This window comes from Mixophyes fleayi, chromosome 6 (genome assembly GCF_038048845.1).
Source record: "Mixophyes fleayi isolate aMixFle1 chromosome 6, aMixFle1.hap1, whole genome shotgun sequence".
Lineage (NCBI taxonomy): Eukaryota > Metazoa > Chordata > Amphibia > Anura > Limnodynastidae > Mixophyes > Mixophyes fleayi.
Window position 1 is genome coordinate 60,010,621 of NC_134407.1, and position 25,477 is coordinate 60,036,097.

At 38.2% G+C, this 25,477-nt stretch overlaps 1 protein-coding gene across 2 annotated transcripts in view; it reads left to right on the top strand.

Annotated features, from left to right (window-relative positions):
• NDST2 (N-deacetylase and N-sulfotransferase 2) overlaps positions 1-25,477 on the top strand; it is a 95,470-nt gene that overhangs the window by 9,327 nt on the left and 60,666 nt on the right. Inside the window, exon 2 of one of the 2 annotated variants that reach the window (XM_075216681.1) lies at positions 12,224-12,403. The exons of the other annotated variant lie outside the window; for it this stretch is intronic. The gene's annotated coding sequence lies outside the window, so the exon portion shown is untranslated. The remainder of the gene's footprint in view (positions 1-12,223; positions 12,404-25,477) is intronic. 2 annotated transcript variants of the gene reach the window in all.

The window sequence follows — 25,477 nt, forward strand, 5'->3', positions numbered from 1 at the left end:
AGGTCACTAGTTACAACTTGGAAGCATATATTTGTGTTACCTCTAAACCAAGTTGCCTTTCCAAAAGTCTACTCCTGCCTGTGCTTTCCGTATTGTGAAGAACTAGCAACATTCCCACTCTACACCTTAGAAAAAGCAATTAAATAATCTTCATTCTAAACTTGTTTTCAAGAGACAATGCAAACAATCTTCCAGCAAAGCCTGATTAACTGTGTCCACATGGCCTAAGAGGGGATTAGCCAGACCTGCTGCTCTGCAAGCCAGATAAATGGACTTGTTTTGAAGCTGCCAGCACTCCTACACTTCTGTTTTCATCCATTTCAAATATATTACTATTGTTGATTTATATCATCACCCATTCACGTTAAAACCGCTCACTATGAGGGAACCTTAAGTCATCAAAGTGCTCCATGTGTACCATAGTGAAATATTACACTATAATTGTAGCTTTGTTAAGTAGATTTCTTTCAGATGGAAAATTGTAAATGTTCTCGAGATTGTTTGTTTCCTGTCAAACAAATGCATGTGCCAAGTGATCCAGTGTATTGCTTCCCTGCAGTCTTGTAACACCACCTGACTTGGCACAGAAAATGCGAAACACACAACAGCATAGTGTCAAGTTTCTGCAGTTAATGAAACTACAAAGGGACATATATGTGTAGTCTTGATTATCTTATGTGGTCATATTTTCCCCAAATATAAACAATAGGTCATATTGGTCTGGATTTCTATTCTGCAGAATAAATGTGTTTTCTGCATATATGTAATTGTGATTTTGTGACTTGAGCCACAAAGATATTCAGCAAAATTCTTAATGGGTATCTACATAACTATGCAGGAACCACTTAATAAACCTTTGCCCACCTGTCAATTGGCTAACCATTTGTCCACCGCTGCTGAAAGGAGAATGAGGTGTAGTTGGGGTCGGGGGAAGATTTTACAATGTGTGATGTGGCAGCATGGAACCTGGGGAAGGACCGTGGTCCCACTCTGCCAACCTGGAGTCTATTTACATTCATGACCTTTACAAATTTACCGCCTGCAAGACATGCTGGTGATACTGTTGATCCAGAAGAAGACAAAATACCTAATCTAAACGCTATCAGATGGTCTCAATTTAGAAAATAGCACTGCATACTTCAATAATCTTGCATATGTTTTTAGTGGAAACAAAAATCACCCACATCATTAATCTACTTATTTTGCTGGGGAATTTCAGAATGTTCACAGTAAGAGACATGTGCAACATCATCAGTCTGTCCAAAAGTTCTGTGTGTGTGTGTATCAATCTATCTCTATCTTTTTTTTGTTTAAATTACTGCTTAAGTCGCTCACAATTGGACTGATCTATTCATTCTCACTGATCATGATCCAATCAAACTAAAAATAGGCTGTTTACGCTAGAAAAAAATCTACAATCGAGGGCACGTTTTTGTGAATCGCGACACATGAGCTATGGCTTATAGCAGCCAATTAGATGTTTGCTTTTATTTTAAAAAAGTAAAAAAAAAGAAGATAAAAAGTGAAGGGTTGATGTGGGTAACTGTGCTTTTATTACTTATTAATTATAGTATAAATATCTTATAAACAAACTGATAATTACTAAAGTACCTATATAATAAAAGGGACAAATAAGTACCTATATAATAAAAGGGACAAATATGTACTATATACAATAGGGTTAATAGATTTAATGTGCAGTGTCAAACACAATAAGCTTACTTAGTTTTTCACTGCCCTGACCCTTATCTCTTAAATGGATTATTTGTAGCAAGCCTAGAGTTGGACATAAGCGCTTCTTTATGACACTTTTCAGAATAACACACAACAAGCAGATTAGTTCATTTAGAAGTAAAGTGATAAACAAAATGCAAAAGTCATTGCAAAAGTTCTTCTAACAAATTACCTGTTCCAATTTGCAAGACATCAATTTCAATGCACCGACTTAACAGACAGACTTTCATGTCTGTAACACTGCATAGTTTTAGATTTGCATTTTAGTATAAATTAACAAGCAAGAAGGATGATTATTTCAACTGACTTCTAACTCACAATTATAACTGCCAAAACCAGTACTTATCTAATGGTGGAGATAAAACTGCAGATAGTGGACTGACAAAGTCAAGAACAATAGTGCAGATAGGTCATTAAAAACAGACACTTTGAAGTGTAAGAACTAAGGGGTGAAACACTGCAAACTCATTTTTGTAAAGTAAAACTACTTACTCAACCTTGAGGCAACAGAAAATGGAAATGATCAAAGTTGAATTATGTATAAATAGGGTCTTTAGATAGCTGCTATGTAGCATGTTTCAGCCTTCTTGTAGAACGCTTATGGAAACCAGGATAAGCACATATGGTAACACTGCATCACAAGAGAGTGTGCAACATTATTCCTAAGAATAATGTACAACCGTAACAGGTAGACACGGCTGACTTTCCACATCATCTCTTGCTACACAGTCCTGCAGATTGTGAATTAAACTCTTCAAGATGGATCCCTTATTAACCTTTATCCCCCTACCCCCCTACCATATTGCTCAGCTTAGAGGGAACACCGCAAGGGACCTTCCAGCTTCACATTTCATAATTCCTGTAATTGCTCAGAAACAAGATAATGACGGATGGAAATTAAAACACATGACTCACAGTAGGTATACCGAGAGTATAACAATCATGGACCCATTGTTCTGGCATGGTAAATGCTGCATTTGGATCACAACAGTGGGTCTGATTCATTAAGGAAAGACAACTCAAAATAAGGAGTAAGTTTTCTGCTGGACAAAACCATGTTACAATGCTAGGGGTGCAAATGAGTTTATTATTTTGCACATAAATTAAATGCTGGCTCTTTTTTCATGTAGCACACATACTTGGTCGCTTTATTTTTACCCTGAAATGTAAAGTTGATTTAGGACATGCCCTATTCAAACTATAAATCTGCCATCATATTTTAAATTTAGCTCTCACTCCAATGCAATATGGTTTTGCCAAGGTGCAAAGTTACTCATTTTTGTTGCTTTACTTATCCCAATGCATCAGGCTACATGTGTGTGCGTAATAAAGTTTGGGTACTATCCATACAACTATATGCTTCACTGAAATACTCACATGTCACAATAAGTCATAGTGGAGTGGTAGAACTGAAATAATCCTGTCATTGCATTTGGGAATGTTTCTTGTACTTTATACAAATATCCTACAGATTACATCCTGACAAGTTTGCTAATCAGTAATAAAACAGCCAAACATTTAAATATTTGCAATACACCCATACGTAATGAGGTTCTAAGCTCACAAAAGAACACAGCTAAAGATCTAAACAAATAAGCAGCAGCAAAAAAATACATTTTTGTTAAGGTGAAGACATGGTGGATCTCTTCGGCAGGGCCCAGTGCATGGTTATTTCACATCATTATTTCGTGTTACAAAATCAATGCAGAGTGGTCACCATCTTTAGATGTAATAAGATGTGAAAATAAACATCATGGGCCTGATTCATTAAGGATCTTAACTCTAGAAACTTCTTATTTCAGTCTCCTGGACAAAACCATGTTACAATGCAAGGGGTGCAAATTATTGTTCTGTTTTGCACATAAGTTAAATACTGAATTTTTTTCATGTAGCACACAAATATCAACTTTAAATTTCAGTGTACAAATTATCACGTATTTGTGTGCTACATGAAAAAACAGTCAGTATTTAACTTATGTGCAAAACAGAATACTAATTTGCACCCCTTGCATTGTAACATGGTTTTGTCCAGGGGACTGAAATAAGAAGTTTCTTAAGTTAAGATCCTTAATGAATCAGGCCCCATGAAATCAAATGACATTTTGCGTTTATAAGTGCGTTTAGCATCCATTACGCGGTAGCACGCTATAAAACGTACATTTATTTAAATGGGTGCACACTGTAAATACCATGAGATGTGTTTACATATGATATTGGCTTCAGGAAAATTACTTCCTGTTTTCCAGACTTGTTTTTTTTTAAAAAAAAAACAAACAAACTTTGTAACTGCGTCCATAAACATAATGTGTTTGTTTATTTTTTTTATCACATGTTAAAATACAAATAAATACATACTCTGTCTACTCACGAGATTGTGTAGCCTAAGTGAGGAAGCTGTGTCTGGTCCAACAGTCCATTTACTTTAAATGGTTTTGTCCTGTTATTGGCAGCAGGATGGAAGTCCCAGCAAAGTGTAACTACAATTCGATAAGTTACTGAAGGAACATAGATATTAATCTAGGCTTGCCTAATGTGAATCCATGCTTTGCCTCTCCGAGTGTGCATATTAGTTACTTAGGTCAAGATACACAATTGCTATGTATCAATAATGCCAAGATCTTGTGAGAATTGGTACAGTACAGGTCATTAATAGGCTTAAGGGAATGATGGTCAGTGATGACCAGGGCACTTATTATAATTCAATCGTAACACCAGAGTGAGAGCCAGAGTATATGGCAGCATATCTTACTGTTTGTGTGAGGCTGTGGGAGTTGATAAATATTTTTTTTGCCCTCCCACAGACAAAACAGATAAAGTTCTTAAAGCATCTTCAGTCTCCCAGCCTTGTCTCCCGTCACCACAGAGAGATTTCAGATGCTTCTTCTTGCGGCTTTTGCAGATTGACACCCAATCGTTACACCCCCACTTCAGGTCTTTCATGCTGCCATGCATATCAATAGCTGCTGACTGCTCAAGTTACCTGCACCCTTTACTTTCAGAATCATTAGATGACTGATCCTCTTAACACAAGCTTGTTTATTAAGGCAGATATGTTTTTGTTTGTTGGGTAAGTACTACACACAGAATAGTAATTGTCTTTCCTGTGTTATACCATTTTCTGTCAGACAGCATTATTTCAAACTTTGAAAAGTTCCCTATTTTGACACTTAATCTCCTTTGTTATTGTACAGTCTGTATTGTAAGTATACTATCTACAGGAGTCTGACAATGAGTAATTGATGCTGTGACACCTAAAGGGTTTTTTATTATTTGTATAAAAACTTCAAATGTTTGAAATTCATATTGCAGATGTGTGACTGTCAGTAGAACTATCTGAATTGTATCTCAGGACTGGGCAGATCGTCATAATCTACAATTATTTATATACTGCTTTGCAATTGAGAAAAAACACCGTAATAAAACAATACTGTGTAATACAGACAGACAAATCCCTGGAGAGGGGTTAACAGACAAACCTAAATAAAATCACTGTTAGTGCTTTTGTGAGTTGCTTATATTCATTTTGTTTCTGTGGCTCTTTAAATGATTGTGCTGGCTTCTGAATATTGGACATTCCTTTCATGTGTTGTACCCCACTTACAGATTGCCCTCCTTTTCCAATCGGCTCCATTCAAAACATTTTGGGGGTTATAAATATATGTAGCAATTAATGTACCAAATGTACAAAACATGCCTCAAATATAGTAAATATATAGTAAAATGACAGTTTAGGTATTTAGTGTATTCAGTATTTGGTTCAGGATTTATGAAACAAGAATCTTACTTACGCCCCTTCTAAAAAATTTGATTTGGCGAAACACTAATATTTGAGACTTTTGTAATGGTACTGTGTTCTCTCAGACTTTCATTACACTCCTTATAATTGCATTTCTCTTGCCATACCTGCCAGTATTTCAGGCCTATTATACATTAGTCCGAAGAGTATGTTGTGTGGGGGAGGTGCTTATGAAAGGAAGCTATGTTCACCTAAATCGTTTTATAAGTAATTTTACCTGTAGCAGGAAGTATGTTTTTCAGAGATGCCAGAATGACAAACTTGTTTGCAAAAGAACATGTAGGTTCACGGGCCTAATGAGCTATTTCCATCAGTTCAAGGGATAAGTCTTCTAAAATAAAATAAAGTCCTCTTATAAAAGAAACAAGCACTCAAGTTATTGTGTAAGGTTTTCTAGTTTGGTAAGATAACTGTGTATTCCACTTGTGCCATAGCAGTTTGCCCCAGTGTCGCCCTTTTCTTGCACGTGTAATCATGAAACTTTATCACATTATTATCTGGAGCTTTCTGCTCCACAAGTCGCCGTTCAATAGAACAAATTACACCAAATAAATAATCCTCCAGGCACAGAAAGAATTAACCAACAGCCTTGCTGGCCTCTGGCTCTGTGCGTTAGATTGATTAGCCTCATTGCAGAGATCCTGTAACGTACCGGTCGGTTTACTTAATGGAACTAATGAAACAAAGTGGTACTATGTTTAGTTAACCTTTTAACTTCTGTTTAGTGCAGAGATACGTGGAATATTGCATAAACTGTAAGTGAAAAACCATATGCTGTTTTTGATAAAACATACTGTAGATTTTTAAAGCTGTATTTATTGCTTCCCATTTGTGTACCCTATTTCTGTTCCCTTTATTGGCATTACATGATCATATTGACACAAGCAGCTTTAATAAAAAGTGAGTAATGGATGCAATAATGTGTACCCATCATGGACTGATGCAGTGTTCAGCCTATCAGTTCACTAAGTGTTAGTCCATTTATGTTCCACTTTTAAATGAATACAGTCTTGTAACACAGCATTGTGATAATGCACCCTCTGTTGTACATTAGAAGGATCATTTTAAGTCACTGAGGAGTTCTGTGATCATATAAAGGCCACTTGTAATATTCATAATATTTTACAGTACAAGATATATTTTTCCTTATAATACACAAGTTTTCCAAACGCTGAAGGTCTGAACCCAGTTTTGTACAAGTTCCATTTACATGAGTTTGTGCATATACTAGTATCACTTGTGTTTTATAGCATTATAATGTCTGCAAAATTGATAACTTTTTATTTCCTTTCTCCTGCATACTAATAATAATTAGCTAATAGGACAGTAGGGACATGTACAGACCCTTGTGTGTGTCTGGTAAACTGTGGTGCTGTGCCAATTTCAGTTTAGCTGCACTCCTTGGCTTTCAAAAATGTTCTTGCCTAATGGATAACCTTTACGAACAGTTTGGCCAGCCAGAACCATGTTTTATGGTAGTGTTCTTTCTTCATTGGTAATCTGACCACATCCGTTAAGATGTGAACATTCCATGTGATCACCGAACATCTATATCGTGGCCGCCAGCCAATAGCATTTTCAACCAGTTGCAAATTAGAATGTTGTTGTGATTATTAATATTATGATTATGTAAGTCCTTGCGTATGTGTGACAGTATGAATGATGGGTAGGTATAAAATTACATGGTATGATTTAGACATATTCGGTTTCCATCTTTCTTTGCTCAAAGCAAGTACTGTTTGCTATCAGTATATTAAAGTGCTTTTTGTGGGCTTGGTTTGGAAATAATAAGCATTATTATGGATGAGTACTAAATCTACACCCTCATAGTCCTTTTGTTATACATGCATGCATGACACAGACATGGCTACATAATCAACATCGTATTGTATTCAGAAATAGCACGTATACTCTGACCTTGTTATGTAAAAGTAAACCCCTTCACAAGCTTGTGGAAGCATGGTCTGTAACCCCTCATGCTTCTAAATGGTGACCTCTGGAAAATGTCACATTCATAGAGGAATTACCATTGGATTGGGATGAAGTCAGAAATGCTAGTGGGTGTAATTTATAAATCTAGAAGCAATAATACAGTGGGTGGAATGAACACAATGAATTCAGCATCTGACTCAGTCAGATGTTTCTTTTAGAGATACATTATCATTTCACTTTTTTTTTTATCTTGGAGTCTTTAAAGATGTGCTGATGGTTTTTCCTATTGTGTAAATTGATTATTTTTGTGTTTTTAGATCTATTCTCTGTTTCTGTAGTTTGTCATGTGTTTTGTATAGTTTTGGGGATGAAGCATTTATTAATGGCTAAATGTAATTTTAGTAATAAAACCTGGCAGATTCAAAGTTTTGTTGTTGGCCCTAGTCATGCCTCTGAATGTTTAAGTGTCCTTTTTTTGGAAAGGAGTTTGTGTGTGTGTTTATTATTATTATTATTTATTATTATCCTTTATTAGGCGCCACAAGAGTTCCGCAGCGCCGTACACAGCACAAACAGTAGACTAAACAAGGTGCCACATTACAAACGGTTAACAAAAAATACCAAAACTTCAGAGATTCCAGGCAGGCTAATGCAGTAAAGACGGAGCAGAAGAGCAGGTATGGAGAACAGAGGGAAGAGGGCCCTGCTCAAATGAGCTTACATCCTAAGGGAGGGTAGACAGATCTCAGGCACACAGGGAGCAAGTTGAAGCAAGTGGGGAGAGAACAGGGGGGCGGGAATTTAGACTGTAAGCTCCAATGGGGAAGGGACTGATGTGAGCAAGTTCTCTGTATAGTACTGCAGAATTACTGGTGCTATCATCATCATCATCATCATTTATTTATATAGCGCCAACATATTCCGTAGCGCTTTACAATTGGGGACAAACGTAATAAACTAATAAACAAACTGGGTAAAACAGACAAAGAGGTGAGAAGGCCCTGCTCGCAAGCTTACAATCTATGGGACAATGGGAGATTGACACATGAGGTTAAGTATACATTTTGCATCTTGGCCCAGCCAGACTGCAAAGGTAGGGTGACTCATAAGCTAAATGATCCTGTCACACAACAATGTTGGTCCGGGGGTAGTTGTCTTGTGTGAAATTGTGTAACAGGCTAAAGGTAGTGAGGTTAAGATGGTGGTTGAGGAATATTATAAGCTTGTCTGAATAGGTAGGTTTTCAGAGAACGCTTGAAAGTTTGTAGAACCGAGGAGAGTCTTATTGTGCGAGGGAGAGAGTTCCATAGAGTGGGTGCAGCCCGAAAAAAGTCCTGTAATCGGGAATGGGAGGATGTAATGAGGGTGGATGAGAGACGCAGATCTTTTGCAGAACGGAGTTGCCGAGTTGGGAGATATTTTGAGACAAGAGAGGAGATGTATGTTGGTGCAGCTTTGTTGATGGCCTTGTAGGTTAGTAAAAGTATTTTATATTGGATTCGGTAGAAGACAGGCAGCCAGTGTAGAGACATACAGAGTGATTCAACAGAGGAATAGCTATTTGCAAGGAAAATCAGTCTTGCCGAAGCATGCAAAATAGATTTTAGGGGTTTGAGTCTGTTTTTGGGAAGACCAGTAAGGAGGGAATTGCAATAGTCAATGCGGGAGATGATTAGTGCATGAATTAAGGTTTTAGCAGTGTCTTGTGTGAGATATGTGCGGATTCTGGAAATGTTCTTTAGATGTATGTAACATGACTTAGATATAGAGTCAATGTGGGGAACAAAGGATAGGCGTGAATCAAGGATTACACCTAGGCAGCGAGCTTGTGGGGTGGGATTTATGGTCATGTTATCAACAGAGATAGAAATGTCAGGTATGCTCTTGTTGGCGGGTGGGAATATTATTAACTCTGTTTTAGAAAGATTAAGTTTGAGTTGACGAGAGGCCATCCAAGATGAAATGGCAGAAAGACAGTCAGTTACACGGGACAACACAGATGTCGAGATTTCAGGAGAGGATAGATAGATTTGGGTATCATCCGCATAGAGATGATACTGAAAGCCAAAGGAACTTATTAGATTTCCAAGAGAAGCGGTATAGATAGAGAACAGCAGAGGACCTAGCACCGAGCCTTGTGGTACTCCAACTGATAGGGGAAGCGGAGCAGAGGTGGCTCCAGAGAAATTAACAGTGAAAGAGCGATTAGAGAGGTAAGATGAGAACCAGGATAGAACTGTGTCTTGAAGACCTAGGGATTGCAGCGTTTGTATGAGAAGAGAGTGGTCAACGGTGTCAAATGCAGCCGAGAGATCAAGGAGAATTAGGAGAGAGTAATGGCGTTCAGTCTTAGCAGTGATCAGATCATTAACAACCTTGGTCAGCGCAGTCTCTGTGGAGTGTTGAGAACGAAAGCCAGACTGAAGAGGATCCAACAGGTTGTTTGCGGAAAGAAAGCGTGTGAGGCGAGTGTAGGCAAGTCTCTCTAGAAGCTTGGAGGGGCAAGGGAGCTGAGAGATGGGACGGTAATTTGAGAGAGAGTTTGGGTCGGAGTTTTGTTTTTTTAGAAGAGGAGTAATCACTGCATGCTTATATAGTGATGGAAAGATGCCAGTAGAGAGTGAGAGATTACAGATTTGAGTTAGAGGTGAAATGAGCACAGAAGACAGGGATCTACCAATTTGCGAGGGAATAGGATCAAGAGGACAGGAGGTAGAGTAGGAAGATAAGAAGAGCGTAGAAATTTCCTCTTCATTTGTGGGGTCAAATGAAGAAAGGGTGTCAGAGGGTAGTGGGAAGGAAATGAGCTGATGGCTTGTTGAGGAAGAGGATACCATTTCTAGTCTGATCTTGTCAATCTTGTCCTTGAAGTAGGAAGCAAGATCCTGAGCACTGATAGTAGATGGAGGGTTCGGGGTGGGAGGATTGAGAAGATGATTAAATGTATTGAAAAGGCGTTTGGGGTTAGAAGCCTGAGCATAGATAAGAGATTGAAAGTATGTTTGTTTTGCAGTGTCTAGAGCATTTCGATAGGAGTGGTAGACAGAAGTATATGTGAAGAAGTCATTAGAGCTTCGAGATTTACGCCAGTGACGTTCTGCTTTACGGGACAGTTTTTGAAGATTTCGTGTTGCTTTGGTGTGCCACGGTTGACATCGAAGTCGACGTGTAGTATGAAGTGTCGCTGGAGCCACTTGATCAAGGGCCGTTGCTAAGGTTAGGTGAAAATGAGGTACTGCCATCTCAGGGGATGAGAATGTAGAGATAGGGGAGAGAAGGTGTTGGAGAGAGGTGGAAAATTGTTGAAGATTAATAGAATTAAGATTTCTACGAGTATGAGGAGGCTTGGTTGAGTTAGACAGAGAGGTTAGAGCAGTGGGGGTGAGAGTGTAGCTGATAAGGTGATGATCCGAGAGGGGGAAGGGTGTATTAATAAAATTAGAAACTGAGCATAGTCTAGAGAAAACAAGATCAAGGCAGTGGCCATCCTTATGAGTAGATGATTCAATCCACTGGGAGAGGTCAAGTGAGGATGTTAGAGAGAGTAGTTTGGAAGCAGCTTTGGAAGGTGGGTTATCAATGGGGATGTTGAAGTCACCCATGATGATGGTGGGGATGTCTGAAGATAAGAAGTGAGGGAGCCATGCAGAGAAATCCTCAATAAATTGTTGGTGTGCTCCAGGGGGACGATAGATCACCGCAACACGTAGGGAGAATGGATTAAAAATGCGAATAGCATGTACTTCAAAAGATGTGAACGTGAGTGATGGGACATTTGGTAGAACTGTGTATGTGCACTGTGGGGAGAGAAGTAGTCCAACCCCACCTCCTTGTCTGCCTTCAGGTCTGGAGGTGTGGGTGAGATGGAGACCACCATGTGAAAGTGCTGCAGGTGAGGCAGTGTCTGATTGCATGAGCCATGTTTCTGTTATTGCCAGAAGGTTGAGGTTTTTTGAGAGGAAGAGATCATGAACGGAGGTAAGTTTGTTACAAACAGAGCGTGCATTCCAAAGGGCACATTTAAAGGACTTGGGAAGAGAGGGGAGACAGGTGATGTGTTTGAGGTTTGCTATAGAACGGTAGTGTTCTGATGTATGTGTGTGTGAGGAGTGTGGGGGACCTGGATTAGGTGATATATCACCAGCTAATAGAAGCAGAGTGAGCGAAAGATAGGCAAGGGGATTGTAAGATGTGTGGCCTTTTATTTTCTGGCGACAGGTGGAGGCTGTACTTGTTAGAGATAATAAATAGGACAACAGTTCATGGGTGTTAAATAGAGGTGAGTGGAGTAATGCAGGTGCAATATGAACAAATTTGTGTGTTGGTGGAGGGGTGAAAGATGACACAGTCCTAAAGATCATGCCATGAAATGAGACTAAGAAAAGCAATTTGTGAAACATTGTGATAAAAGGGGTAAAAGCAAAAAGCAAGGGTATTTTAAGAATTACCTATTAGCAGTATTCCATATAAATAGACAAGTAGTGCTGAAATAGGCTGTGGCAGATGTTGCTTATTGCTGGGAGTAAAAGCAAGTCAAATGTAGTCCAATGTTTGTCCAACTGTGTTGTCTAACTGTGCATTTTCGTCCACTTTGTGAGAAAATCCCACTTAGTGTAGAAATCACACACGTCTAACCCCACATACTATATACATAGCTGAGGATGAAGTATTGAAGGGTTTGCATTATTGTGCTGAAGTATACACATAAAATAATTGTTGTGTTAATACTTAAGGGAGATGCTTCTTTGTCTTCCTATGCAGGAATGTACTGTCTGGATCGGTTGATTAATACACATGGGTTGGACCAGTGATGTGACACTTCAGTCTCTTGTTTTTGACCTGCATCAGTTCCCATTGAGACACTTATAAAGATATAGGAGGAGTTTTAGCTGTCCAATGGATTGTAATACTTTTGTGTGAGCGCTGCAGTGGGATGTCGAGGTAACATTGAACAATGCATTTTGCTTTCATGTTTCATATCTGATTCAGCATTTTCATTGTGCTTAAAGCCATAAGGCGGCACTTGTCAAAAAATATTTTTTGTGTCCTTTTCACTCTAACTACTGAGCATTCTATTTTTATTTATACATTTTGTTGATATACTTGATAAGTGTTAGTGCTAATTAAGTGGTATGCAGAGGTTTTTTTTGTTTCTGTACTCTATGACCCGTAGTAGTGCAGTTTTCACAGTAGCAAGCAAATAGCTTTTGGGACCTGGAATAATGTGTGTTTGCCTCAGGTTTAATCTGAAAGACCGTGCTATTATGTGGGCTTGGCGCCAATTAACACTCTTAATGATTCAAATGTGTTGCTAGTTTCTGTATGGAAATCTAATGGGCAAGTGACCCTGTATGGGGTTACTGGTTATTCATGTGTGTTCTGGAACATGCCTATATCTGACCTACATAGCTGGTAGGCATCCACCAAACACACTGATCTTGTCTGTAGAACACAAACAGAGCAGTCCCACTTGACACATGTAGATGAGTCTAGACATGAGTCGATGGGTGGGATCTTTTTCTTTTTTCTTTTCACGTGTTTGGGGGAGGTTTAGGAATGGGAAAAGCTTGAGACACGTCCTTATTTCAGTAACCCTGTGGGCCCCCTAATAAAATCTACTTTACATAGAGCCAAGCTGTAGCCATAATGTGCTCACGCTGGGTTCCTAGCGCTCTATTGGAATGTTTCATTGCAAATCTGGAACCGTCTTTTAATGGAAAATGTTCCTTGAAGGGATATTTGGTTGCATTTTTGCTCTCCACAACCCCCTCCCTGCTCTCTCCTGTTTCTGAGATTCCTGCAGTGATGTATATACACTGTGCTCTAGTGTTCTATTTCGAACAAAGGATAGGCATGTGCTTCAGGGGAACTCATTTCATCTTTTGTTCCACCTATGCACATTTGGATTCAAAACCTCTCTCTATCCTGCTTTTTCCTGGCTCACGCTCTCTGGCTCGAGAAAACAGGCAGGCAGTGACAGAGGTCACCTTTTTGTGTTCCTGATCAAGTGTCCAAAATAGGGATACAAAGAAGGCACATTCTAGACATGTAGGACAAGAATTGTAAAGCACAAAAATAAACATAAAAGAAAAAAACTGTAAACCGGGTTGAAATTTAAATAAAATCAACTAATGAAAGTGGTGTAAAAGAAGAAACAATCTTTGCAATTTTTATTCCATTTTATTTGTAGTTTAACATAAAAAAGCATGTCGAATTTGATCTTTGGATATCACCTCATCCTTTAAATGTATAATGCACATTAACTATATTGCTGTACTATATAGGCTCATTACAATGACAGAACAGGGAGCATTTACTCTGCAATAGACTCCAGATTGTTGCATCATGCAGCTTGGAATATTTACATGCCGAAACCATTCACCAGAATGTCCGCAATGCTGTTAAAGTCATATTTGACATCTCAAGAGCTTATAAAAAAGCACGGTATTATCCTGAAATGCATCTCTCTGGGACAAGTACTTAATCTCTTGGTAATGGCATTGATTTGAAGCTACAAGGCTTTAAATCTTGGTTCGTGTGCATATTACAGGAGTTCAGTTTGCTATTCCCTTTTTACATTGCTGATAAGCAACTTGTGAAAACAACATAAATTACACATGCCCTGATTATAAAGACCTCTGATGATATTGCTTTACTTTTTGCCCACAAAATGGTGTCCTATATGCTAGCTAGCCTTTGATTAGTTAGGTAATATTTTCCATAGACCGACCATTTATTTATATAGCGCCACTGATTCCGCAGCGCTGTACAGAGAATTCACTCACATCAGTCCCTGCCCCATTGGGGCTTAGTCTAAATTACCTAACACACCCCCACAGGGAGAGAGAGAGAGAGAGAGAGATTAGGGTCAATTTTGATAGCAGCCAATTAACCTACTAATGTTTTTGTAGTGTGGGAGGAAACCGGAGCACCCGGAGGAAACCCACGCAAACACGGGGAGAACAGACAAACTCCACCCCTCCCCCTTAATCTTTCATGTACCTAAAGGGAGGGCTCTGACTCAAATCGGGTAATCCTCCTCAGGAACAAGCTTGAGTCCTAAAATGCAAATGCACTCCTCTTCAGATTCTCAACCTCCTTCTAATTGTCCAACACAGATTTTTCTACTCGGAAGACTGTATAGGAGGGCATCCTATACAAATTACTGAATAAGAATTATGTTAAACAGGTACAAAGCTTGCATTTTAACATAAAAAAAAAAAGTAGGATTATAGCTTTAATTATTTGATTCATACCCACTAGTTAATGTAATACATAACCGTTGACATTAAAAGCAGCACTGTGTTCAGCCATCAGTAAATACCCTACCATTCTACTGATTATGGTTTTAATATATAGCTGTAAACAATGTTACTGTATGTGTGTGTATATAATGTAGACTTAACCTCATGTGTCAAACTCCCATTGTCCAATAGATTGTAAGCTCGCGAGCAGGGCCTTCTCACCTCTTTGTCTGTTTTACCCAGTTTGTTTATTAGTTTACTATGTTTGTCCCCAATTGTAAAGCGCTATGGAATATGTTGGCGCTATATAAATAAGTGATGATGATGATATCTGTTTCACATAAGTCTTGAGTTAAAGGTGATATGTATACAGAATGCTGCCATAACTTGTGTCAACTCCATGACTACTTCTTGAAGTTGCCCAGTTTCCTAAACTGTGCAATCTCAATAAATCTTCAGCCCGATATTTTTATTGCATACCAATCCCACTTCCGCCTCATCTCTATTAATCTGCTGCTGCTTTGAGATTTTTAATGGGTTGTTGACTGCAGTCTCCCATGTGTTGACAATATGCACGCCATAGAAGATTAACTGTTTCTCTGCGATATACGCTGGCATTCATTTCTTGCCCTGGGTTGCCTTGTTTTCACAGCTGTGAAAGAGTTCATCTATATGGTAGTTGAGGTAATCTGTGTTGGCTATTTCAACCTGCACAAGATATCTACTAGTTTTTATGCTTTATAAAACTGTAATATCGGAGCTCTACAGATCTTTGGTTTAGTCAGGCTTCGTTAAAGAGCATACTTCAGCTGTGTTGGATTATCCTGATACCCAAAGTCTGAGAAAATGTCCTGTGTACAGCTAATTGGTTGGGCTGCAGAACCATTCATTTATTCACTTGTGCTACTAGTAATGCAAATAGGAATACACAAAAGAAATCAACAAGAGGGAAAATAACCTCAGATTTTAATTGCTTGCGTGATCCGTAATTGGAGCCAGCTAAATCATGTATAGCAAGATAAAGGAATAATAGAGACACTAAAAAAAAAAGATAAACGGCAAGCTTAAAATACATAATGAACTATTCAGTTTTCTCAAAGGGTATTTATTCTTGATTGTTGGGTACGGATTTCCATAAAGGTCGTAGTCTCCTCTCTCACTATTTCACTTTCCAGCTATTTGCATATATGTAGCACACAATTTCTTGTAAAAGGGTTCGGCACTGTAATGTTCTGGGGATCTAGAGGGCTTTGTGCTATATGGGTTCGTTATGTTTGTGGCTAACATACCAAGATGACCAATCTTTTATCCCGATTGCTAAATAGCCAGATCGGTGACCAATTTGGCGGCACGTTTAGTGATACATTTTACAGATTTTTCATTCTGATTCCTGCATCATGGAGGAACGTTTCTGTGTGATTGGCCAGTGATCACACACTTTCCACCTTGCCTGGTCAGAGGCAATCAGATTGTGATCGTGCAGTGTGTGATGCAAACATCTTATGTGCATGATGTGTTTCTAAAATTGCCCATCCCCCACCTAAAATCATTGTGCCTGCGAGCAAAAATAAGTGATGTCTTATGTACCGGAATACCCAGAAATGTGCATCCTTGTATTCTCCCTCGCAGGGGGACAGTCTTCTCGCATCACAGTCCATTCCTCCCTCACTTTGTTTTGTGATTGTTGTGCATTATATGAAGAATGTACTCTTTAACAAAAAAAAGTTTTCTCTAACTGTACAATTAATAAACTTCATTCTGATCCTTCCCACCAAAAAGGATCTGGTCATTGGCCAAATACGTTTGAATCGGTTGTTTGTCACTGACCAGTATACTTTTAAGAATTTGATTAAAAAATGATCAGATTATAGTGCTTGTCCATCTTAACTCTGGATGAGTGATCAACTATTTATTTTGATTTATTTATTTTAACGGCCTTTATGGATATCCAGTGGAACCTTTTTCATGGACTTTGGTGTTGAGGAAACCCAAACAGTTCACCTTGATGGGGTTCAATATATACATGTGCCAAGTTAAGAAGTCAATCCCAAAGGCACTATCAGTATGGATTATATATGCTCTCTACTCCCATTACTGTTAATGCATGTGGCCAAAGTGGAGATGGCTGACAATGATGCATTGCTTCCTATTAAAATACTCAAACACATTTGTCAAGGTTGAAGAGGACCAGGCTTTGTATTGAGAAAGAGACCACAGACTTGGAATAATACTTCTATTGTTTCTAGTTATTCAGATGTAGCTACTGAATATTTTGCTAAAGCAGATATTGTGGCATATAGTCTAGACAGGATTCTATTTTTATTTAATCATTGAAAAGACTACATAATGCACAATTTAATAAAATATGAACATAACTTTTGATTTTTCTATGTTGTATCAGTAAATGGTTTAGCTGAGTGTTAATAAGAAAAAGATTAGATCACACCCACAAATTCCTCCTCTTCTATTGCACAGATGCATTTATATCTTCCAAGCAGTGTCTTTAGGCTTACTAGACAAGTACAAGGGAATGGATTACTTCCAGGGGTGTGCAGTCACACCACTAGTTTACTTCCTCTTATATTCCACCTTCCTGGAATTTATACATTCTTTTTATTTAGTAACCACACTTTTCCCAGATATGTACACTGCTTTACCTGCATCTTACACCAGAATTATACAGATCATCATCATTTATTTATATAGCGCCACTAATGCCATAGCGCTGTACAGAGAACTCATTCACATCAGTCCCTGCCCCATTGGAGTTTACAGTCTACATTCCCTAATATAGACACACTCTCACACACAGACAGACAGAGAGGGATGGAGACAGACTAGGGTAAATTTTTGATAGCAGCCAATTAGCCTACCAGTATGTTTTGGGTTTTTTTGAATGTGGGAGGAAACTGGAGCACCCAGAGGAAACGCACGTAAACACAGGGAGAACATACAAACTCCTCACAGATAAGGCCATTGTCGGGAATCGAACTCATGACCCCAGTGCTGTGAGGCAGAAGTGCTAACCACTAAGTCACCGTGCTGCCCCTATGCAGTTATATTGCTTTCTAATAGTTTGTTTTGTGTATTACTGCAAACTAGTACTGCTCAATATATCCAGTTTTAGTAATGTAATAACTACAAATACTGTAATACACGGTTCGTTATAGAAGACTGGATATGTTTGTTCAGATACCAAGCTTGATGACCATATCTCCTAGTCCCATGAAAAACATAATGCAATAATATAACGCAATGGAGAGCATTTTATTGTGCACTCTATGCTCTGTCCCAGAAGGGCAGCACTCTGAGCGGGAAATTTGTGAGGTATTTAAAGGAGGAAGGCGGCCAGGGGGTGAGCATAGTGCGGTCTGAAAGCTCGCCTCTAAAGGTGAGTCTGGTTGTCAGACTCTTTTAAAGGTGCTTATTCCAGGGCCTGGTGACAACTCTTCTTTAAAGATCTCCAAAAGTGTTTTTTATATGCAAAAAGTACAATCTAGGTATTCACACACCCTCCTACCAGTATATTTTTGGACTGTGGGATGAAACTGGAGGAAACCGATGCAAATGCTGAGAAAGCATCTAAACGCCGCACAGTTTGTTCCTTGGTTGCATTTAAACTCGTGACCCCAGTACTGTGAAGTAGTGATACTAAGCAGTGTGCTGCCCATGTAGAATTATAGCTTGCATGTGGCTATCAAAATCAACAATTTAAAAGATGTTACAAAATGCTTTTTTAATAAGGATACTTGTGTTTTTGGTATCAAAGGTAAATTGTAATGTACAGTATTATAGTTTCTTATTGTCGCGTAAGACATGGGTACTTCACTTCCAGGTCTAATAGACAGGTTGTGCTATTGTTTTTTTTTTAGTGCATTGTACATATTCGACAGAGTAATATAATTTGATGCCTGTAATATTGAGGTCTTTGTATTTCATTTTTACCATGCTAGTCAGGGAAGGGCTGGCAGCGGATGGCATATCAAGCACCCATTTGAGTCTGTACGTCCATGTATTTATAAACTAACAACTATAAGCTAAAAAGTATTTGTTATATATATTTCTTATAAATGGAATAAGTACTGTATAATTGTTCAGTTGTAGGATTCCACACAGTAGAATGCACTACATTTTTTGTTTTAAATATAATTTTAGCAAACATTTAACTGCAGAAACGGCAGGTATGTTCTGCTAACTGCACAGTTAATTATTTAATTAGCATATTTCTAAACAATCTGTGTAAACCTGATACACCATGCACAGTAAGAAGAAACGCAACACTGCAAATAGCAACAAGAAAATGGGTACTAAGACACTTTCTAGCACCTATTTTCTTGTTGCTATTTGTTCTATGTATGTGTGTAATATATATATATATATTTACACACACACATACTTTTCTTTGTATTCTGTCAGTATTATTGCATTTGGAGTAATTTGCCTACATTTTTTTTAATCTACTAGATTGGATTTAGATCAGCCAGGTTTGTTTTGCTACAGACAAGAAGCACACCTTGGTGCGAGCATGATATGTTAGTCATTCATATGTACTCAGGCAGCTGGTCCTGATCGCTCACTTGAAGGTGTTCCACAGTGGAATGTATAACAAGACCACACCCAGATCTGAAGCAGAATTCTCTTGTCTAGAGGAGAGCAGTGTGTGATGCTGATTTATACTTCTTCATAGGTAGTTATGTGCTTCTTCCTTGTTTAGCCTGGAAATCTTATGATGTCACTACAGTGCCATTTGCTACAGTGACATCATAAGATCTTCTAGCAAATGGCTTGCACAAGGCAGATACACGAGACCTCTTACCGGCTACTTGCTGCTAATGCTCTTGGATCCATGTAAACTTGCTCTAGTAGAAAGAAGCATAAAACACAGGCGCTAAAGGACCAACTATCTCAGGAATTGGTCAGCTAATAATTTGCAGCTTCTACCCGGCAACATGCTGAAATTGCCACTTGTGAATAATAAAGATAAAATGGGGGGAAGCGCTGATAAAATTAGCACATTTATTAGTTCATAAACATCTGAAACCCATTAAATTGGATACAATTATGCACATTAAATAAAATAGAAACTATATAAAATCTATTTCAACCAAAATTCCAAAACTAGCAATCCAGATTGTAGTTAAAATGCATGCATATTTTCAAACTAATAGCACATCAAAACATTAACCAGCAATCATGGATATTCAATTGATCCTCATGATAGGAATATCGGCATGAGGATTATTTTTCATAACAGATCTCCGGTATTCCGTTGGAAGTATATCAGTGTTATCACTCAGTCAAATGGTAGTGGCTAATACAACCACACAATATATGGCATGTGTTGTGAGTGTTTCTTAGGGCGGCATCTTATTCAGGACCTTCAAATCTCCAGAAATACATTCATTAGGACACAAGTAAGCATCCAATATTCATATGTCAATAGTGAATTTCAAGACTTAACATTATGGAGACTCCTGTGTATCACTGTCCGTTGGAATGGCCATTCAATCCGGAAAATGTTTTGTGTCTTCACGTGTAGCAGCTAATAATGATCAGACTGTTGATCAGAATTCCAGAAATGATGTCGTCTGACGCGTTTCTCCGTCATAGCCAACTGTTTCAGCAGAGGTAAGTATAGTTTATGGAGACACTGCTCCTTATAACAGGAATATCATGCATGATCATCCAATCAATCGCCTGCTATTGCTTATAGGAATAGAGCAGAACCAATCATATGAGATTAGTTATTATTTCGCTCCACCAGCCCATTAGATGACAGTTCTCAGTCATCAGCTAATAGGATTATTCCTGGAACCCCCCCCCCCCCCCTGTCCAATGAATTATAGGATAGAGCTCACCCAATCACAATATAATTCTTCATTTTGTTTCTAGGCAGATTACATTTCAATCTTCAATCAGCCTAGATCGCATAGTAACATTACATTACACACACTTCTTTTGAGCAGCCATTAACTAGGTTACAGACCTGTCACGACTTGAGAAGCCGAAAAAAATCTATTTATTACAGGCTTATTCCGAATTTGGTAAACCCATATATTCATTTATCAGTAATATATATAAAAGCCAAGTGTAGTATGTACTTACTAATTATAAAATTCCTGTTATAACTCGTGTGTGTATGTGTGTGTGTATATATATATATATATATATATATATATATATATATATATATATATATATATATATATATATATATATATAGTGTATGTATGTATGTATGACATAGTTAATTTGTAACATAATGCATGTCATACATCCATATAAATTGCAGAGAAAATTATTTTTTCCCCCCCATATGTTATTTAAGTCCAAGATATCATTCAAGCCAGATGGCGACAGTGTTTTGAGCTTCAAAATCCAATAAGCCTCACGTTTACATAGGTGATTGAAGCTATCACCTCCACTCTTTGTGTTTTAAATCTGTTCTATAGCTTTAATTTTTTACACCTTTCAAGTCGCCATTTTGGCATCTATTAATCTGCTCAGAGAGCGTATGTGTCGTCTTTACACCCTTAATAATGTTACGTCTGTGCTCAAGAAAACTAAATACAATGGCCTGATGATGCGTCCCACATATTGTACACCACATCCACAGTGGACGAGGTATACAACAAAATTTGATCTACAGTCTAACACATTGGTTATGGCACATTTCTCTCATGAAGTAAATGAGATAAATTCCTTCGCTCCATGATCCACCTATTTACAGGTGAGACCGGCTCCTTCCACATCTATAAAAATCTAGTAGAAGCAGATTTATTAGATCTAGTTTCCATTGAATCGTTTAATGTTGGGAAAGGGGGACACATAAAACAAACTAGAGTCTCTGAAAGTGAAAAATAATTTACCAAATAATCATTTGGTAAATAAAAAAAGTAATTTGAAACATTTGGCTTGGTTATGAAGGGGTTAACCTTTAGTGGTGCAGAAGAGCTGTATATTTTTTCAACTGTATAGCAACATAAAAATTACTGACAAGATTTTGTAAATCATATCGGTTTGGGAATATATATTTGAACAAAAGTGGGCGTCTCCTTTTTATTTTCAAACGCTCAGACTTCAATTATTTTTGTTGTAATTCCTGTGTGTTCTGTGCGTGTAAAACCTTGTCTGTGCTCTGCACTGTCGTATTTTCTTTCCTGCTCGTATTTTGCTTTGAGAGAAGGCCGGTATGAAATGTGAATGCTGTGTTGTAAACCATACTTCCCTTCCTCATATTTGCATACATTTCGGTGGGAGTGGAGCATGGCCCATGTTAACTCGATTTTGTTAGCATTACAATATAGGAGAGTGTCCATCTGGTTAGTGTGTATAAATGTTTCTTGTGGATGAAGTGTGGCCGGAGAGAACCAAATGTAGCACCAGAGCACAAATGTAATGTACAGATCTGTAGTAACCGATCTATCTCCCCCAATAATGTACAGCATAATGTTTGATCATTTACAGATACATTAGCACTAAAACTGGGATTGATCGAACGGTCACTGTTGTATAAATAGTTACCTACTTAGGGTTTTTAAAAATCTTGCTTGATATTGTTTTCACATGTTAATCTTGTTCTACTAATAAAATATGCAATTTAGTTTTCACCAACAACAGTGCACTACATTTTTCTGAATTGGTATGAAGAACAGATTCTGCAAAATCACTTTTCTCTTGAATTTTCTTGGGAAAATAAGCATGCATTATAGTTGTGGCTGAATTCAGTGACATTTATCAATGAAATTTGAAAAAATAGTCTGAGCTCTTAATGTTCCCCTTCCTCTCAATAGTTATTTTTAGTGAGTTTTTTTTGTTTAATTCTTTGTTTTTTTACATTGTAACAGTACTGTAGCCCTGTAAAATGGTTAAGGGCCCTTACCCTCTGGCATCGAAAATGCTTTTACTAGTGTTTTCATTGACCCCATAGACACTAGCATCTGGACTTGCAGGTGGAAGCGTTTGTGTTGTCATTTTTGGGGGGATGCTGCCTGATCCATCTAGACATTTAACCTTGACCTCGAATGCAAACAGTCGTTACCACTGCATGCCAAATGTGGTCGTGTTTGACATCCCTGGCATTTAAATCAACACTACTGGGAGGTTAGCCTAACGTCGTAGCAGAGTTTTAATATTTTTCAATCTAATGGCACCAGTCTATAACTGAAAAAGACAAAAAAAAAAAAAAAAAAAAGTATTTTCGTTTAAAACCAAAAAAGGCCTCCAGCTGACTCCTGTGAGGCTCAAAGGAGCGAGCTTGCAGCAAACCAGAGCAGGAACATCACTATGCTGTTTTCTAAGCCAGTGTGGGCTTATTTATTATGGACAGGGAAGAAGCCTGGTTGGGTTTCTGAGCTGTTCTGCTGCAGATTCCATGGAGGTAAAAGAGGCAGAGGGGAAGGGAATGGCGAGTTACAATGATTGGTAAAGACTTAATGGTACTACATTTTATTACAAAAAAACCCCCATCAAACTGGAATAGTGAACACTGTACCCTAAAATCTCATCTTGTTTAGCAGGATGAAAGGGAAATAAATAGGATTAAAAAGGAAGACAGCGAATATTAGTGTCGGTATCGAGTAATATAGAACAGGAAAATCAACAATGGCAGCTTAGCAGCTGAGAGAATGTTTAGAGGAGCTGAATTATCACACAGTGTGAGAATCGGCAGGCACAAGGCATTGTGGGAATGGACAAATAAATGACTGCATGCATTTGTTGTTTATGGCCAACTGGATCCCTTTATTCTCCGCCAGGATAAACAGCCTGTACACCAGCAGCATGCAAAAGCTTCCTCTGCTGCATGGAGCACTTACAGATTGTTTTAGATGTTCTCATTATTTGATAAGTCTCATGCCGTGTATTTAGAGGGGGGGGGGGAGTCATTTGTCTCCTACCATTGCGTTATCTTGAACTTGATTATTATGTGTAAATGAACTCCAATGTTAAATACACGCTGCTACTTCTTCATTTCAATGTATTGTAGTAATCGCTGTTTTGTGGCAGAAAATAATCCTACAGACTAAAATGGTTTGTGTGCAGTAAGAGATAGCTAAATTTATTATTTTAACTTTATAAAAAGTAATAGCAACTCATATGTGCATCTCTTTTACACTTTTATTACTATCTACAGTTTTTAGATAAATTAGACAGATTGTAACGTTTATGGCCAGTCACAGGACTATCCTATCTAATCAAAATCTCATACATATTTGTATCAATTGTACAGGATGGAAAATTCCATCTGCTGACCTAGACAAGGGAGTTTTTGCTGGAAATAGGTGATGTGTGTTCTGCTATACTTGTGAGCCATTAGACATGTGACAGACCTGTCCAAAAAGTGCAACAATTGAAAGGCAGCAGGTTGTGTGGTAAACAGCCAGATCTTGCTGTCTGTGGGCATCTTAAGCAATGTCTATTTCAGCTCCAATAATAGGGAATCTATGGATGGAATTGGGTACTTTTTAAAGGAGGAAGCTTTAACTCAATGCTGCTGCTGATGAATCAATGAGTGTGTGCTGCTTACCTCCTGATTTATGTTTTCATCACAAACTTGTATCTAATTGTTAATTTAAATACACAGACTGCTGTAGACTTGTGAGCAGACCAGCGTTCTAGTGCCTCTAGTGAAACGTTTCTTTGTATGTATTTTGAGGACATTTTTGTTATCCCTGGATTGAGGACTCCCAAATGTTGTTTTTAGCAGAGGAAATGTGTTGTATTCCTGGATATTTAGATAAAGGCAAATATCTGCTTGATTTTATCCATTTGTACTAAGCCCCACTCCCAGACAAAATAATTAAAGACGGGCTACCAGTAGCACGGCAAAGTAAACACGACGTCATCCGTGTTATTGGATGTGTACAAAATAAGCCTATTTATTTTTCAGTCATACCTTTTACACACACATCTACACAGTAAAGAGAGATGGGAATAGACGACATATAATGTAGCTTATGGTTAATATGTGTTAGTGTCTTTTTATATTCACCTTTTTACATGCCAGCAAGAAATTAGTCCTCTTCTATTCAGTAATGAATATTTAAATAGTGAATATCCCATGCGCTGGCTGGAACATGTTCACTGCGATCCTGAGAAATGTTTTGCAACGTCATTAAGGTAGCAGCATTTAGTACATGACGGGCTCCGGATAATAACCTTCGTGTCTCAGGAACTTGTGCCCACACCAGTGATTCATTTATAAACTCTATTTCAGGTCCACTGTAGATGGATGTCACTGTCTAAGATGATTAGTAACCTTTACATTGTGCCAACATAGCAGTCTCTGTCCCAGTGGAGCTTACAGTATAAAGGATTTACCACACTAACATTAATCTACCAGTATGTTTATGGATTTTGTGAACATAGGGAGAATTTACAAACTCCAGAGATGGTGTCCTGGTATACAGCCCATGGTCAGCTAATAACACTGCACCTGACCAATCACGTGTGTACCACATCGCCGACAATTGGCTCTCCCACGTAGTGTATAGATTTCTGCTTCTTTCTTAAGTGCCCTTGTAATAACACAGGTGACCTGATAGCAACTAATAACTACATTACGTAGAATGACCGATAAAGCAGTATCCTAAAGCAGAAGAATCCACTAATTAAGTCTAGTAATGGCATTGTAAAATGTAGGTTTATTACTCATTCTGTATAAAGTACCTCCAATGAGCATCTGTATTAATGTTTTGAAAAGCTCTTTTAATTGTAAGTTATTAATCATGACTGACGGGCAACACAGTGACTTAGTGGTTAGCACTTCTGT